This window comes from Neoarius graeffei, chromosome 1 (assembly GCF_027579695.1).
Source record: "Neoarius graeffei isolate fNeoGra1 chromosome 1, fNeoGra1.pri, whole genome shotgun sequence".
Taxonomy (NCBI): domain Eukaryota; kingdom Metazoa; phylum Chordata; class Actinopteri; order Siluriformes; family Ariidae; genus Neoarius; species Neoarius graeffei.
Window position 1 is genome coordinate 836,264 of NC_083569.1, and position 15,002 is coordinate 851,265.

Consider the following 15,002-nt stretch of genomic DNA (forward strand, 5'->3'; position numbering starts at 1 on the left):
AGAACCCAGCGGTCCCGTTCCCAGCTGAAAAGTGTGTGGAAGCACTGGAAATGCTGAAGGCGGAGTTCGGTGTGCGATTCCGTGAACTACATGTTAATGCAAAAGACATCCGCCTTTTCCAGAACCCCTTTGTTTCTGACATTGATGAAGCCCAGCCTTCTTATCAGTTTCAGTTGGCCGAGTTACAGAACTGTGATGCCCTGAAAGATGCATTCAAGCCCAACAGTCTTATTGACTTCTATGCCGCCCTCCCAAACAACACATACCCAAACATTAAAAAACATGCAATGAAGATGTCCACAGTTTTTGGCAGCACGTATATCTGTGAGCAAACCTTTTCACACATGAACCACCTGAAAACTCCGATGAGATCAAGATTGACAGATGACCATCTCCATCAGTGTTTGAGACTTGCTGTGACTAAAATGGAACCTGACATTGAACTTCTCACCAGCCAGATGCAGGCCCACAGTTCACACTGATGAACATATATAGGTAAACTTATTTTTCTGACTTGAACGAGCCATTCTGAGTACAAACAAATATAATCATAATGAAATCTACTGAGATAAAATCCGTTCTACAACCATACTGGTAGTGAAATGTATTGTGTTGGTAGGTGTTGGTATCAGTTCGGTTTCATAGCCTGCTTGCTTTCTGGTTTTCAGAGTGAAGTTGATGAGAGAGAGCTGCAAACAGTTGTGTCTACAAGAAAGTTAAATGTTCCATGGTCTTTTTTTCTGTGAAAAACTTGAAAAGGGTTATTTGGTTATTATTTATTTCATAAATAGTGTTATTTATTTCATTAATAATGTTATTATTTATTTTCTGATTTTTTTTCCTGTCAAGATCCCAGAAAGGGTTAATTTTTGGTTATGTGTGGCTTTCTGGAAAACAATATGTTTAGACACCTCTGCGATCATCACACTTTTTGTTACAAACTGGCCCCGGCCCACCGTCAGAGAAGGGAAAAGTTATTTGGCCCTCACAGGAAAAAGTTTGGGGACCCCTGCTTTAAGCCAACGCGTAGCTTTGTTCTGTTCTGTTTCAGATCTCCATGATGAGTGTGATTAAGTCCCAACTGTCCAAGCAGCAGGAGATGAAGCTGTGTTCTCTACTCGGTCACGTGAAACTCGGTCTGCTGTTCAAGGCCAGTGTGCACGGTTTCAACGCTACAGCCTTCCACCAGAAGTGTGATCGTCAGGGCCCCACTGTTACTGTAGCATATAATAAGTCAGGCTACATTTTTGGAGGGTACACCAGTAAAGATTACGCTCAGACGAATCAGTACATCGCAGATAACAATGCCTTCCTGTTCAGCTTCAAAGCGAGTGAGGTTGATGAAGCTCCTCTGCGTGTGGTGAGCACAGACGCAAACCAGTTGTTGCATGATGGAAACACTGGGCCTCATTATGTCTCCATGGTTTTTCTGTACAATAACACTGCTACTGTCCAAAGCAATCCAGGCACCTATAATTTTAACCCAGTGGAGATGCATGGCAATGACCTCCAGCTGAGCGAGTATGAGGTGTACCGAGTGGAAGGTGAGGTTTTTTTCAGTTAAAGTATGAGATTAAAGCCCAGGTTATTCTCATGAAGACAATGTTAGTGTTTGTGTCCCTGCAGGGTTGGATAAACTCATGGAGAAACATCAACTGGAGTTTGGAGTAAGAAAAATTCAAACACAGTATAAATCTTCAGAATTAAAGTTATTGTAGGTGCTTTTTCCACCAGCTTAATCTGAAACTCTTCTGTGGTTTCCACTATGAAGGAACTGGTTCTGCTGGACTAGAACCAAGGAAGTGATGTCATAAACTGTTTAGAAATGTGACTGGGTTGTTGTCATAACCTCCCCAAAATAACCCTCACAGCTAAAGAACTAAAAGTAAAGGTCCACCCTCAATGACTCACATATTGAATTGTGCTCTTCAGAAGTTTCCACACATCCAGCATGAACTTCTTTCACTGCTCTATTTTCACTTTGGCTAATGCTTTCGTACATTACCCATAATACCGCTGGGCTACGTGTTAGTGCTGGTGGTGCAGTGGGATTTAGAACTCTCTTTAACTCGACTTAAACAGTGGCCCTTTAGTCCTCATCTGTGCGTTCTGTTCTGTTCACCCAAGCTTCAGCTTTCACACTAATACCACCGTCAACACCATCACACTCATCATCACCATCATACACCACCATCTACTCAAGTCGCGTCTCCGCTGTAACTCGGTGTCGCGTATCTGTGTTACATTCTGGAACTTTGCTCAAAGTCTCCACTACTACTTCTCTGGATTTCCCATTCAGATGATGCTGCTGGAAAATGAAAAATAAGTGAGCAAAGGTGTTTTGGTTCCAGTAGTGGAAGCTGAGCATCATCACTTCTCACAAACATTTATCATCATTTTTTTAAATGTTATTTTTCTTTCTGTTGTAACTGCAGTCGCAATAATAATGTTCCTGTGTGATATCATCAACTCACAGACATCATGAAAATACAACACCGGCCAACAAATTATCATCAGAATCACAAAACACATCACAGATATTTCAGTGTAAACATGATGAACGTGTTTCATGGTGGAGTTTAACGCAAGGCTGTACAGTGCGACCATTTTACTCGCATATGCGACTAAAAATAGATTGGTGCGAGTAGGAAAAACAGAATGGGAGCACACGTGCGAGAACCGATTTCAGCCATTTCATTCGCATTTTGCCCCTAAAATAATAACAAACAAAGTGTGGTCTTATTTCTAGTTTTCATACCCTACCAATCAGAACTGTTGGAACACGATGACGATGCGATGACGCCTCGCATTTCTGTTGAGCGGCGGGAAAGCAAAGACTCTCAACGTTCTAACCTTTTCATCGTCTCAGGGGAAAGTGCTACATTTGTTCACTCAGCATCAGTATCGTAAATCTAAAAATGTTACAAAATCAAATATCGTCGTATTTTCAAAGAACTCGTGTGAGATCCGAGGAGGGAGAGGAGGATATCGTGAGAGAAGAAATGGATACGACAACAGTGAGGGATAGTAGTGCTACTGCCGGCAGTGGCGTAAACAGTAAGGTTTACAAGTTTCAGGCTGACTGGATTAAGCTTTTTCCATGGCTAGTTTTTGAAAACGAGCTAATGTACTGCAAATACTGTAAAGGGCAGAAGCAAGCAGGGAATTCGGCATTTGTGACTGGAAACCAGCACTTTAAAAAAGACAGTCTCACGAAACACAACATATCTAAACGGCACATCGCCTGCAGAGACAGTTATTTAATTCGACAGAACAAAGGCTCGACGGTGGACGCAGCCCTGGTTAGACAGGTGAAGATTTCGGAGATGGAGGCAATGAGACAGCTCAAGATCAAAATGAACACTGCCTACTTCATCGCCAAGGAGGAAGAGCCGTTTGTGAGATTTGGGCCACTTATCACCCTGCACAAGAAGAATGGCATTGATGTGAACCCAACTTACGACAACCACGTGAGGTAATATTGTATTTTATAATGATCATTATTATGTAAGGGATAATGTATTGTCCAAGGGCGACTAGCCTATAGGAAAAAAAAAATTCCCGTCAGGACGAACAGCAGGGGCGTGTTTAGCCTATTTTGGGGGGTGCTCAAGCACCCCCAAAAACGAGCTCAGCACCCTCAAAAACACTGCTTTTGGACGTAATTTTCAGAAATAAGCGCCCTTGCGCACTGCGCAATGAATGTGTGCGGGGGCGTGTGTGTGTTCTTGAATTCACCTGTTACGTGATAGTTCTATGAGCAGTAAAATCCCTCTCCTCCTTGCATCCCCTCTGATTGGGTTGCCTGTCCGCGCGAGTGCTTGCTACGACATGGTGTTTTTTTTAACTGGATTCCACGCCGATGAGGAACTCGAAGTAGCACCTGAGTATTACTGGCATAGCGAGATGTGAAGGTACGGACTGGAGTTACAATTGTTAAACACGACACAATAATATGCATAATGCAATATTGATGTTCCCTGGTCTATGAACAGAATGATAAAAACGACATTTATCATCCATATCGAGATACTTTTGTGCAGAGCTGTACAAGTGCTACGATGCTAGACCACCGTGTGTTAGTCAATTTTATTTAATGTAACATAGCGTTTACGTTTGCTTATCATTCACAAATCCAAACCCTGGTCATTGTCTGGGGGGACAGTGAGTGTGGTTTGGAAGAACACTACCAAAATATAACAAATATAACAAAAAATATAAACTAATGTAAACTAATGTAAAATCATAATAATACACACTATTATTACACAATACACAATAACACATTAATTAACAATTACCACTGTTCAAAATGAATAGCTCCAACATTACAAATGCAGTAGGTCTTGTTTAGTTAAAAATATAACGTAAATATTTGTGTCAGTGGTTGTAAATGTGTAGATATCATAGTTTATTGGGTCAGCTTCTGTTAAAACATTGCATAAGTCTAGTCTTAACTAGACAAGAAGACTAGACAAGTCTAGTCTAAATGCGGAATAAACGTGGAAACACTGTCATTCAAGCCAGGTGCCTCTGTCAGCTATGGGGGCTAAGCACCCCCAAAGATCAGATGCTAGAATTGCCCCTGACGAACAGCATCCCGACGCCGGAGAGAAATATTTTCCTATTGTCGCCCGCGGACTATACGTTATCCCCCTTACAATACGGCTACTTGTGAACATGAGAAAACATATACAAAAAGTTTATGATTAATTTTATTTGACGTTTCAGCCTTCAGTTTAATTATGAGGCAATGTCATGATCGTTTTCAACTTTTTCAATTCAAACGATGTTCGCATTAGTGGGCTACTTAATTTCCCCCACCTGCGTGCAAGGACTGGCCACATCTATGTTAACGATATGACGATAGACAGTTTGTGTAGGCTGACTGTTCTACTTACGAAGTGATACGCTGGCATGATTCTGCTGTGAAAATTCCCGTTACCATTGACAGCGGGCATTATATATTGTTGCCAGCTAGGGATACTCTGGGCCATGACCACCACGGGCCCAGTCGGGGTGAAGTGCACACAGCAGTGGTAGTCTGTTTTATTTTGTAGGTTATTGTGCGTCTTTTCTGACTGCCCATCCCTAGTAGGTATCAGCATTAAGTTGTCAGCAGTGTGTTTAATTCAATTTTTTGTATTTTTTATGAAGTTATATTAAGAATTATTACCATGCAGAATTTTGAATGTTAGTTTTTAGAGTTTATTTTAATATTCTTCGTATAATGATAGGGCTGCAACAAATGTTTGGAACAAATTGTCAGTCATGTTATGTGACTGCATGAACTACAAGCACTTTACGACAGTGTTCTTATTCATACAGATGTGCGGAAATGATTGGACAAATTGCTGATCTCTTGAAAGAGAGCCTAACTGCTCAACTGAGAACAGCAAAGTACCTTGCAGTCCTCATCAATGGAGACACTGACATATCAAACACATGCTGTCGTGCGTGCAATGTCATACGTCCTCGCCCTGCAGAAAGGTAGCAGCAGCAGCAGGTGCTAACGGTAACACATGGATGAGGACGAATTAATTCCGAAGAAAAACAGCATAGGATCCATCATCTGGCGGTGGTTTGGGTTCAAGAAGGAAGATCTTGAACAAAAAACGGTGATATGCAAAAAATGTCACAAAAGCGTTGCTTCAAAATGTAGCAGTACATCAAATTTATATCATTTGAGAAACCACCCGGAAGAAAATGAAGAGTTCTTGAAACTCCGCGCGACATCTCCGGCCGGTGCCATATCAAAGAAAATGCCGAAGCAACCAGCACTCACGCAATTGAGTCTGGCCTCTTCTATTTCCAGATCAACACCGTACGACAAAAACAGTCAAAAACAGAAGGAGATAACGTCTGCAATAACCCACCACAGTTAATGTTATTTTTCTTTCTGTTGTAACTGCAGTCGCAATAATATTCCTGTGTGATATCATCAACTCACAGACATCATGAAAATACAACACCGGCCAACAAATTATCATCAGAATCACAAAACACACCGATATTTCAGTGTAAACATGATGAACGTGTTTCATGGTGGAGTTTAACGCTAATAACCGTGTGTAAGAAGAGGACGTCTCTGATGGAGGCGATCGCGGGCTGGACTCCGAGTACGGCTTCGGTGCAGAAAGCTCGTGTGTTGCTTGTCGGTGCAGCGGGAGCAGGTAAATCCAGCTTCTTTAACTCCGTGTTTAAAAGCCATGTGAGCTTTCAGGCCAACACGGGCATTGCCGGCACCAGCCTCACCAAACAGGTAACTCACTAGTTTTACAGAAAAATGATTTTTTTAATAGAATAATTTTTGATTAAAAAGTTCTGTATTAGGACTCGAGCATTAATATAAAGCTGTGATCTGCAGATATGTTCAGTATGATGTTTGATGGTGTGTGTAGTTCCGTGTGTACCCTGTTCAGGTGGGCAGTGAGACGTTGTCCATCACACTGTGTGACACTATGGGACTGGAAGAGGGACTTAACACTGGACTGGATATCGACGACTTCAACATTTTAAAGGGTCACATTCAGGACAAATACCAGGTGGAGATAAAAACCTAAACTCTTCTCCTCATAGACATTGGACCACTTTGATATCTGATGAGCAAAGACCTACGAAACTAAACATACATGAGTTTGTAGTTGGTATGAATTAAAATTTTGGTCCCATGGGTGTGTAAACTTTTGTGCGTGATGCTATATTTATGTGCAATCCACTGGTTTCGTGTTCTAGACCCTCAGAAGCTCTTTAGCTACACCACTGATCCTGTGCTGAACCTCGTGTACAGATGCAGTCAGTTTACACACACAGACACGACTGTGATGGTCAGTTTGGGCTTTCAGTGGTTCTCTGAACTGATCGTTTTCTGGGGCAGAATGATTACAACCCACATCTTTAATAATAAAAAAAAAAATTAATTTGGGTTTTCTGAAATCAACACTTGGTCAAAATTATACATACAGCCATCTAAAATTAGGTTAAATCTCCCTGAGCGAGTTTCTCTTCAGCAGACGCTTCTGTTCGCCACCGACAAGCTTCTGTCAGAGTTCTGGTTGGATATTTGTCTTCTCTTCTCAGCAGAATTGATGGAGCTCAGATAAATGTGTGCATGTCCTCGAACAGACCCGACTTTTAATCACAGTCCACATATTTTCGACAGGGTTCAGATCAGGACTTGTTTAAGCTGAATGTTAGCCTTCTTTATCCTCCACAACCAGCTCTGATGCGTGTTTGGGATCATGAGATGGTCCTTCATGATTCCATCCTCTTTGTTTAAAGGAATACGCCACCCCCAAGTGAAATTGAGTCAGTCCCTGCAGTCCCTAGAGTTGGATGAGTGAGCCAAAGCGTTTTGTAGCCAACCCAGCCATTGTCCTGATCTAGAAACGCCCCGGTTAGCTTTAGCTTAGCGTAGTCGCTGAAATCCGGCGTGTCCAGATAGCATCGTCATTGCAAAAGTGAATCAAATAGCTCAAGATTTTTTATAATTATTTCTCATGACCTGTACATTCACATCGAGTACACATATCAATGCAAATTAACACGAAGGGATTTACTAGACCAATTTATATCTGGAACTATTTTCGGCCACAGCACAGGCAAAGCACCGCTGCAGGCGCAAAGACACCACGCAGCACCACAACTTCCGTCAATACACCAGTGTTACCAGGGAAACCAGGGTTTTCAGGTGCTGCATGGCGTCTTTGCGCCTGCAGCGGTGCTTTGCCTGTGCTGTGGCCGAAAATCTCATCTCATCTCATAGTTCCAGATATAAATTGGTCTAGGAAATCCCTTCGTGTTAATTTGCATTGATATGTGTACTCGATGTGAATGTACAGGTCATGAGAAATAATTATAAAAAATCTTGAGTTATTTGATTCACTTTTGCAACGACAATGCTATCTGGACACGCCGGATTACAGCGACTACGCTAAGCTAAAGCTAACCGGGACGTTTCCAGATCAGGACAATGGCTGGGTCGGCTACAAAACGCTTTGGCTCACTCATCCAACTCTAGGGACTGCAGGGACTGACTCAATTTCATTTGGGGGTGGCGTATTCCTTTAATGCATCAGTTCCTCTGGCAGCAGAACAGCCCCAGAGCCTGATGCTACCACTACTATGCTTTACAGCTGGTACAGTGTTCCTCTGTCTCTCTGGTCATTGTGGCCAAACAACTCAATCTTTGTCTCATCTGACCATAAAACCTTCCTCCGGAAAGCATTTTCTTGTCCATGTGTTCAACTGTAAACTTTACTCGAGCTTGAAGGTATAGATTCTGGAGCAGGAGCTTCTTTCTTGGGCAGCAGCCCCTCAGTCCATGGTGATGTAAAACTCCCCTGACTGTAGAGTGTTCCAGAAGCTTCCAGTTCATGGCAGGTCTGTGCCTTGGTGGTTCCTGGGTTGTCCCTGACCATCTGAACCAGTTTCCTCTCAGTTGATGGGGACAGTTTGGATCTTCTTCCAGCAAAGTGGCTCCACCTCCCAATAACTTGTACTTTACATAATTTCTTTGAACTGATGATGTTGGAATCTGCAGATGTTTAGAAACGGCTCCAAGAGACATTCCTGAGTGTAAATCTATGATCCTGTTTCTCAAATCTGCACTGAGCTCCTGGGATTTTCCCACTGTACTGTGTGTTGGTCAATCCAGTGAACGTCAATCAAACCCTTTTTATGTTGGGCACAGAGACGCTTCCAGCTGCAGTCAATCATCATCACTAACAGGAAGTTAAGAGGCCTTGGACTTGGAGAGTTAAAAGACATTTTGGAAATTTCAGCTCCACTGAATTAATCGTGTAATTGAGGATGTATAATTTTGACGCTGTGTTGATTTCAGAAAACCCAAAATAAATTCAAACTTGTGCATCAAATTCTTGTTTTTTTTTCTATTAAAGATTAATGCTGTACAATCAAATTACCATCAGGTGTGTGTGTATATATATAACACCTTACTGCAAGTGTAAACCCTGTATTTTGGTACATTCATGTCGTTATGTTGATAGCTGATAAAATCATGAGTTTTATACTTTTTTTGCCCTCTGTGTCTCTTTCTCTCCAGTTTAACCCAGTGATGCCTCTCCAATCGGATTCTCTTTATTTTTAAGAAAAGCCGACTTTGAAGGACAAGATCCACACCGTGGTGTATGTGCTGGACGCCTGCAAGATCAAACTTCTGTCGGAAAAGATGATCGAGAAACTGGCTGCTCTCCACACAAAAGCCATGCGAATGGGTAACACACACACACACACACACACACACACACACACACACACACACACACACACACAGAGTACCTTTTTCAGTAACATGACAAGCTATGTGTTTTTGTTTTATTAACTTGAATAGAGAGAATAAAGAGAGACCGGTGAGGGAAAGACTGTTTATAGCTGCTATAATGCCAGTGACAACAGGAACTCACTCATTTCACTATAAACGGATAAAAAGTATGATGCTCGTTAATAAACAGAAATGTAAATTGATATGGGTATAAGAAGAATAAAACACTTGGGGACGTACTGTTCAAGGAAAATAATCAGCGTTGGGGTGGTAACTCCCCTTCATCACCCCCCACCCCAAAATCACTCAGTGTTTCACAGCAACACACTGCGTTTATTATTTACTGAAATATCCCACTTTAGAACTTCAGAACCCAGCAGTGTTAATGCAACCTAGACATGCAAACAGTGCACTGTCACAAATCACAAAGTGCTGTGTGTGTGTGTGTGTGTGTGTGTGTGTGTGTGTGTGTGTGTGTGTGTGTGTGTGTGTGTGTGTGTGCGCTACCACAGATGGTTCTGCTGACGAAGGTGGACGAAGCGTGTCCTTATGTTGGAGAGGATCTGAAACACATCTATCAGAGCCGTTACATCTACAGGATGGTGAGAGTTCTCTGCTCAAAGTCAGATTTGGAGAATGGAAGCTTTAATTTGGCTTTTTTTTAAATAAAATCACTGCTTGGAGCATTTTTGTGAGGATGGTTGGCACCTGAGATGTACATACTGTATTTATAACCAGTCCTAGGTAGGATCAGCTTATTAACTAGCTTAGCTTATTGTTTAGAAGGAAAAAAACCGACTGTAAATGAGGATTGATTTCTCTTTTATTTTTAAACTAAACACAGCGAAGAGCATGACAGGGTGATATGGCAAAAACATTAGCTATCTTTCCTGTGGAAATTATTTCTGAGGTTATTTAGCTCGTGTTTGTTTATCAAATGAACAGTCTGGACATAACGAGCTCATCTAATTTTTTCAGAGAATAATGACTCGCTAATGGTCCTTAAAGTAATGTAGGAACTGACCTTTCCAGTGTGTGTGTGTGTGTGTGTGTGTGTAGATGAACGAGGTGAGTGTACAGCTGGGCGTTTCTCTCAACACTGTGGTTCCAGTGAAGAACTACAGTAAAGAGCTCGAGCTGGACCTTCACACTGACCAGGGTTTTTTCTAGAAAAATTTAGTATGAGGGCGCTCACCATGGCGAGGGAGCGAAGCGGGGGGGAGATGGTGCCGGTTGTCCGCCCCCCGCCGTGCAAAGCCTTTGAAAAATGCTCCAATGGGACATTCTGAGGCTGAGAGGGAAATTGTAACAAATTGTCTGTCAACATTGAAAAAGAAAGAAGTAATCTTCTTCTGCCCCGGACAGTCTTTGGCTTTCTTCCGTTTCGTGCGCGGGATGACATCTTTAAATGCCCAAGTGTCAACAAAAACAACTCGCGAACTACTGTCAAAAGCTCCCGCGCCGGTGGGTGAAAGGTCATTCAGTCTCGAGAAATCTCGCTCTACAAGTCAGCTGACCTTGTATGTAACCCATGTCAAATCTCGCGAGAGCAGCCGCGACAAGTAAACAACTAAACATGGCGCCTCAGTCTGGAAAACGCCAATTCGGATTGTTTTTGCACCGTCTGGCGGTGTATCTACTATGATTGGAATATTTTTGGAGCAATTATAACGTATTTGATGATCAGACACATTGTCACGTAGTGTTGCTGGGATGTTTTCACGGAGTCGGTAAGGGGGCGCACGCCGAGAGTAAGAGGGCGCAGCGCCCCTGTTCCCCCGTTTAGACGAAAGCCTGCTGACATCCTGCTCCTCAGCGCCATGCTGCAGATCATCAGAACCACTGAGGCGTTCTTTGACGACCTCAGATGTTAAACTCCATCGTTAAATAAACGACACGCTGTTGCGTTGTCAAAGTGAGAAATTGACTCTTCTAAAATCACAATTTCCACAACATAAACGCATTGGGCTGATAGAAATATCAGTTTCAAATGTAAATCCTGGAAATAAATATCATGTTTTTGAAATGAATCGCTGCTCAGTTCACTGTATTTTTCAAACACATTTTGGACTGGAAGATATTTATTTATCGGACAGTTTGGCAATTCTAATAAACACAATAACACACTATAAAACATGCATACATGTGGGTAAAAGGGAAAATACTCTGCTCGCTACATAACATACGTGACATTTGCTGGAGAAGTAAGGTTGATGCTCGCCAAGTGAGATATTTAACAGTTATTCCACGAAATCGAGTCGTACATGAGCTGACGAGGCACGTAGCACCGAGATTGAATGGAATACCTGTTTTCTTCTCTCCACATTCACTGGATTTTGACAAATGGAGCATTTTTATTTTTTGCAAATTCGATAAATAAAAACTTTATACAAAACATCCAACAAAACCCGTCCAGACAAACTGGCGAAATGACAGGAGCAATTTGTGAAAAATGCAATAATAATAATAATAATAATAATAATAATAATACATTTTATTTGGCAGCGCCTTTCACGGCACTCAAGGACACTTTACAGACAAAGACAATAAAAAAAGAAAACAATGAAATTACAGCAAATATGCAGATTTAAACAGATGAGTTTTGAGTCGTGATTTAAACTGGGATAAAGAAACAATGTTACGGATGTCTGGTGGAAGAGAGTTCCGGAGTTGGGGAGCAGAGCGGCTGAAAGCTCTGCTCCCCATGGTGCTGAGGCGGGCGGATGGCATAGAGAGGTGAAGGGAGGATTATTATATTTATTAATAATAATAAATATAGCTGCAAGCAGCAACGTGGGGTTCTAGCAGAAATGGCAGCATCCGCAATGGTCTTCAGATGCAACACTGACTGCATGTTACATGACAAACAACCAAAGATTCACAGAGATGTGAACTTATCTCCTGCCTGGGGGCTTTTGGGTAAATGCTTTAAAAAATTGACACTGACAATTAGTACCTTTTGTGAGGATTGGCCTGAAGATCAGCTGTTACCAGTTTCATAAGAAAATGTGTGACCTGTGTGACCTATAAAATATGGTCTTATAACAATGTTAAAAAAATGAAATGCAGGCCAGCTATCAGAGAATGTAGGTGTTTTCATCTGTAAGTGTACAAGGAAAAGAATAATAGAATCAGAGAATATAGCAAATGTAATCATTTATTTAAATTAATGACATTTTAACACGTTAGCTTTTTAACATTGAAAGAGTGCAAATGTACCAAGGAAAATGACCTGTGAAAAAAGGGCTTTTTCACAAATTATAGCGCCCTCCAGCTGGGCAGGAATTTTTGTAAGGTAAGTGTGATGCTTGTTTATCGTGCTGCTTTGTATCATATCGGGAATGTAAATATCAACGTTTTATATAGGTAAAACATATCAGTGTTATAGTTGGCGTGTTTTTATGTAATGCGCATACATGCTTGAGCCTGAAAGTTGGGGGTCAAGATTCGTGCCTTGACTGTTTAAAAGTCTAATGACTGTAGACTAAGATAGACATCGCTGGAGAGAAGAAAAGATTTCAGCGTAAAAGAGTCTTTCCATGGGGTGTAAATGAGAGCTCCATGCAGGGCTCGAAATTAACTTTTCTTCTTTGTGTCCCCCAGTGGTCCCGAATTCTGTGTTGTATTGTCCCGAATGGAAGCAATAGTGTCCCCATTTTTTTCCTCTCTGAAATAACCAGTGGTTAATATTATCATATGAAGTCTCATCTCATCTCATTATCTGTAGCCGCTTTATCCTGCCCTACAGGGTCGCAGGCAAGCCGGAGCCCATCCCAGCTGACTACGGGCGAAAGGCGGGGTACACCCTGGACAAGTCGCCAGGTCATCACAGGGCTGACACATAGACACAGACAACCATTCACACTCACACCTACGGTCAATTTAGAGTCACCAGTTAACCTAACCTGCATGTCTTTGGACTGTGGGGGAAACCGGAGCACCCGGAGGAAACCCACGCGGACACGGGGAGAACATGCAAACTCCACACAGAAAGGCCCTCGCCGGCCCCGGGGCTCGAACCCGGACCTTCTTGCTGTGAGGCGACAGCGCTAACCACTACACCACCGTGCCGCCCATCATATGAAGTTACTATTATATTTGTAACTATGCGATTTTGAACCCTTTATATCATTTTTACAATAAGTCACAAGACACAAGCGACACATGTCCTATACATCATCTACTTCAAAATTACAGTTATTGCATTTTCAGTTTATTAAACTTTGGCGATCTCACTGTATGAATAGATACCCGTTTATTTAAAGGGGCCAACTAGCTCATTCAGAAAATGTTTCAACTCCCTACATCTGCAGTACACTTTAGTTGAAAATAAGACCCCTTTTATGTTCATTTCATCTACTTATACCTTGAATATCTGTTGGCACTTATAAGGCCAACTTATAATTTTCACCATTACCGTTATCCATTTTTATGAACTTTCCGTTATCCATTACCGTTCTCCATTTTTATGAACTTTCCGTTATCCATTTTATGAACTTTCGCCGCCGGGTGCAAATGTTAGCACCATCAGCATAGTGCCAGGTCTGAGCCTAGTTGTGCTGCTGACTGACTAAACTTTCTGAACTAGAAAGACACCAAGAAAACTCACTTATTCTGTTGAACGGTATCTTCCGTCAATATCATCCACATCATTCCTGTTGTATTTTATAACGTGTCTAACAGTGTTCATTCAGTTCATTCAGTTGCTCGCGTTGCCTGCAGACCAGGCGATGACACTTTGGATCCTGAAGGTCCCGGAGACGTTATGTCTGGGCTTTCAGTTTCTTCCCCGCGGTCGGTCCGCTTCAACCACTTCAGCATTTTTGTTCTGGCGAGAGTCGGCGCAGCGTGTGCGGTAGCAATTCCATTCCAAGTCCATATAATGCGGACTCCGGCCGAAAATTCTAGAACAGAATGCGCTGCTCTGTAGCCTACGGATGCAGGTGCATCGAAAGTGAAGCTACTATGTATTTTTCGCTGTTAACGTTTTAAAATTAAAATTGACAAATTAGGTGAATGTCTACGTATGTGTTACGGCTTTGTAAATAATATTAATGTAGAACTTTTTTCTAGATCTATTTTTTTCCATTGTCCCGGGATTGTCCCAGATATGATAATTTTGTGTCCCGATGACATTTTTTATGGTCCCCGGGACATCGGGACACCGTTAGTTTCGAGCGCTGGCTCCATGTTTTGGTGCGTAATTCCTTTTAGATTTTTTTTTTTTTTGCTAACGTTAACAAAGTCAGCTAGTTCGAGGTATGCATGGCTAACCATTAGCTTACCGACCGTAAGCCTACTTTTGGATGAATGAAATATATCCCTTATTCTTCCGGGTTTGTTTTGTGGTAACAGTGCCTGTAAAAGTGCCAAATATTGCAATAGCATACAGAAATAATACAAGCACTGCAATGTAATGATTGCTCTGTGCCCCTTTTGCACGTGGTGCCCACCATGTGCCTGTAGCAGCGCACTTGCTTAGTGGAACGGCGGTTTCTAGCTGCTACATGACGTGAATGTAGCCCAACGGATTTCGCCCCAGAGCATGGTCATGGACGTGAATGTAAAACTAAATGGATTTGTGAACATATCTAGGGCCACCCATGCCTCGATTAAATTGAAGTCGTTAATAACATTGTATGTGCATAGACGTTTTACGCTCGTGAAGACGTTTCACGTCTCTATTTCAATGCTAATGTCAAATGTAGCCTACAAGCTG

General features: G+C 42.0%; 1 pseudogene; it reads left to right on the plus strand.

Moving 5' to 3' along the window:
- The first annotated feature begins 1,057 nt into the window (after positions 1 to 1,057).
- LOC132890133 (interferon-induced protein 44-like) lies at positions 1,058 to 11,157 on the plus strand (annotated as a pseudogene).
- Positions 11,158 to 15,002: the final 3,845 nt, after the last annotated feature.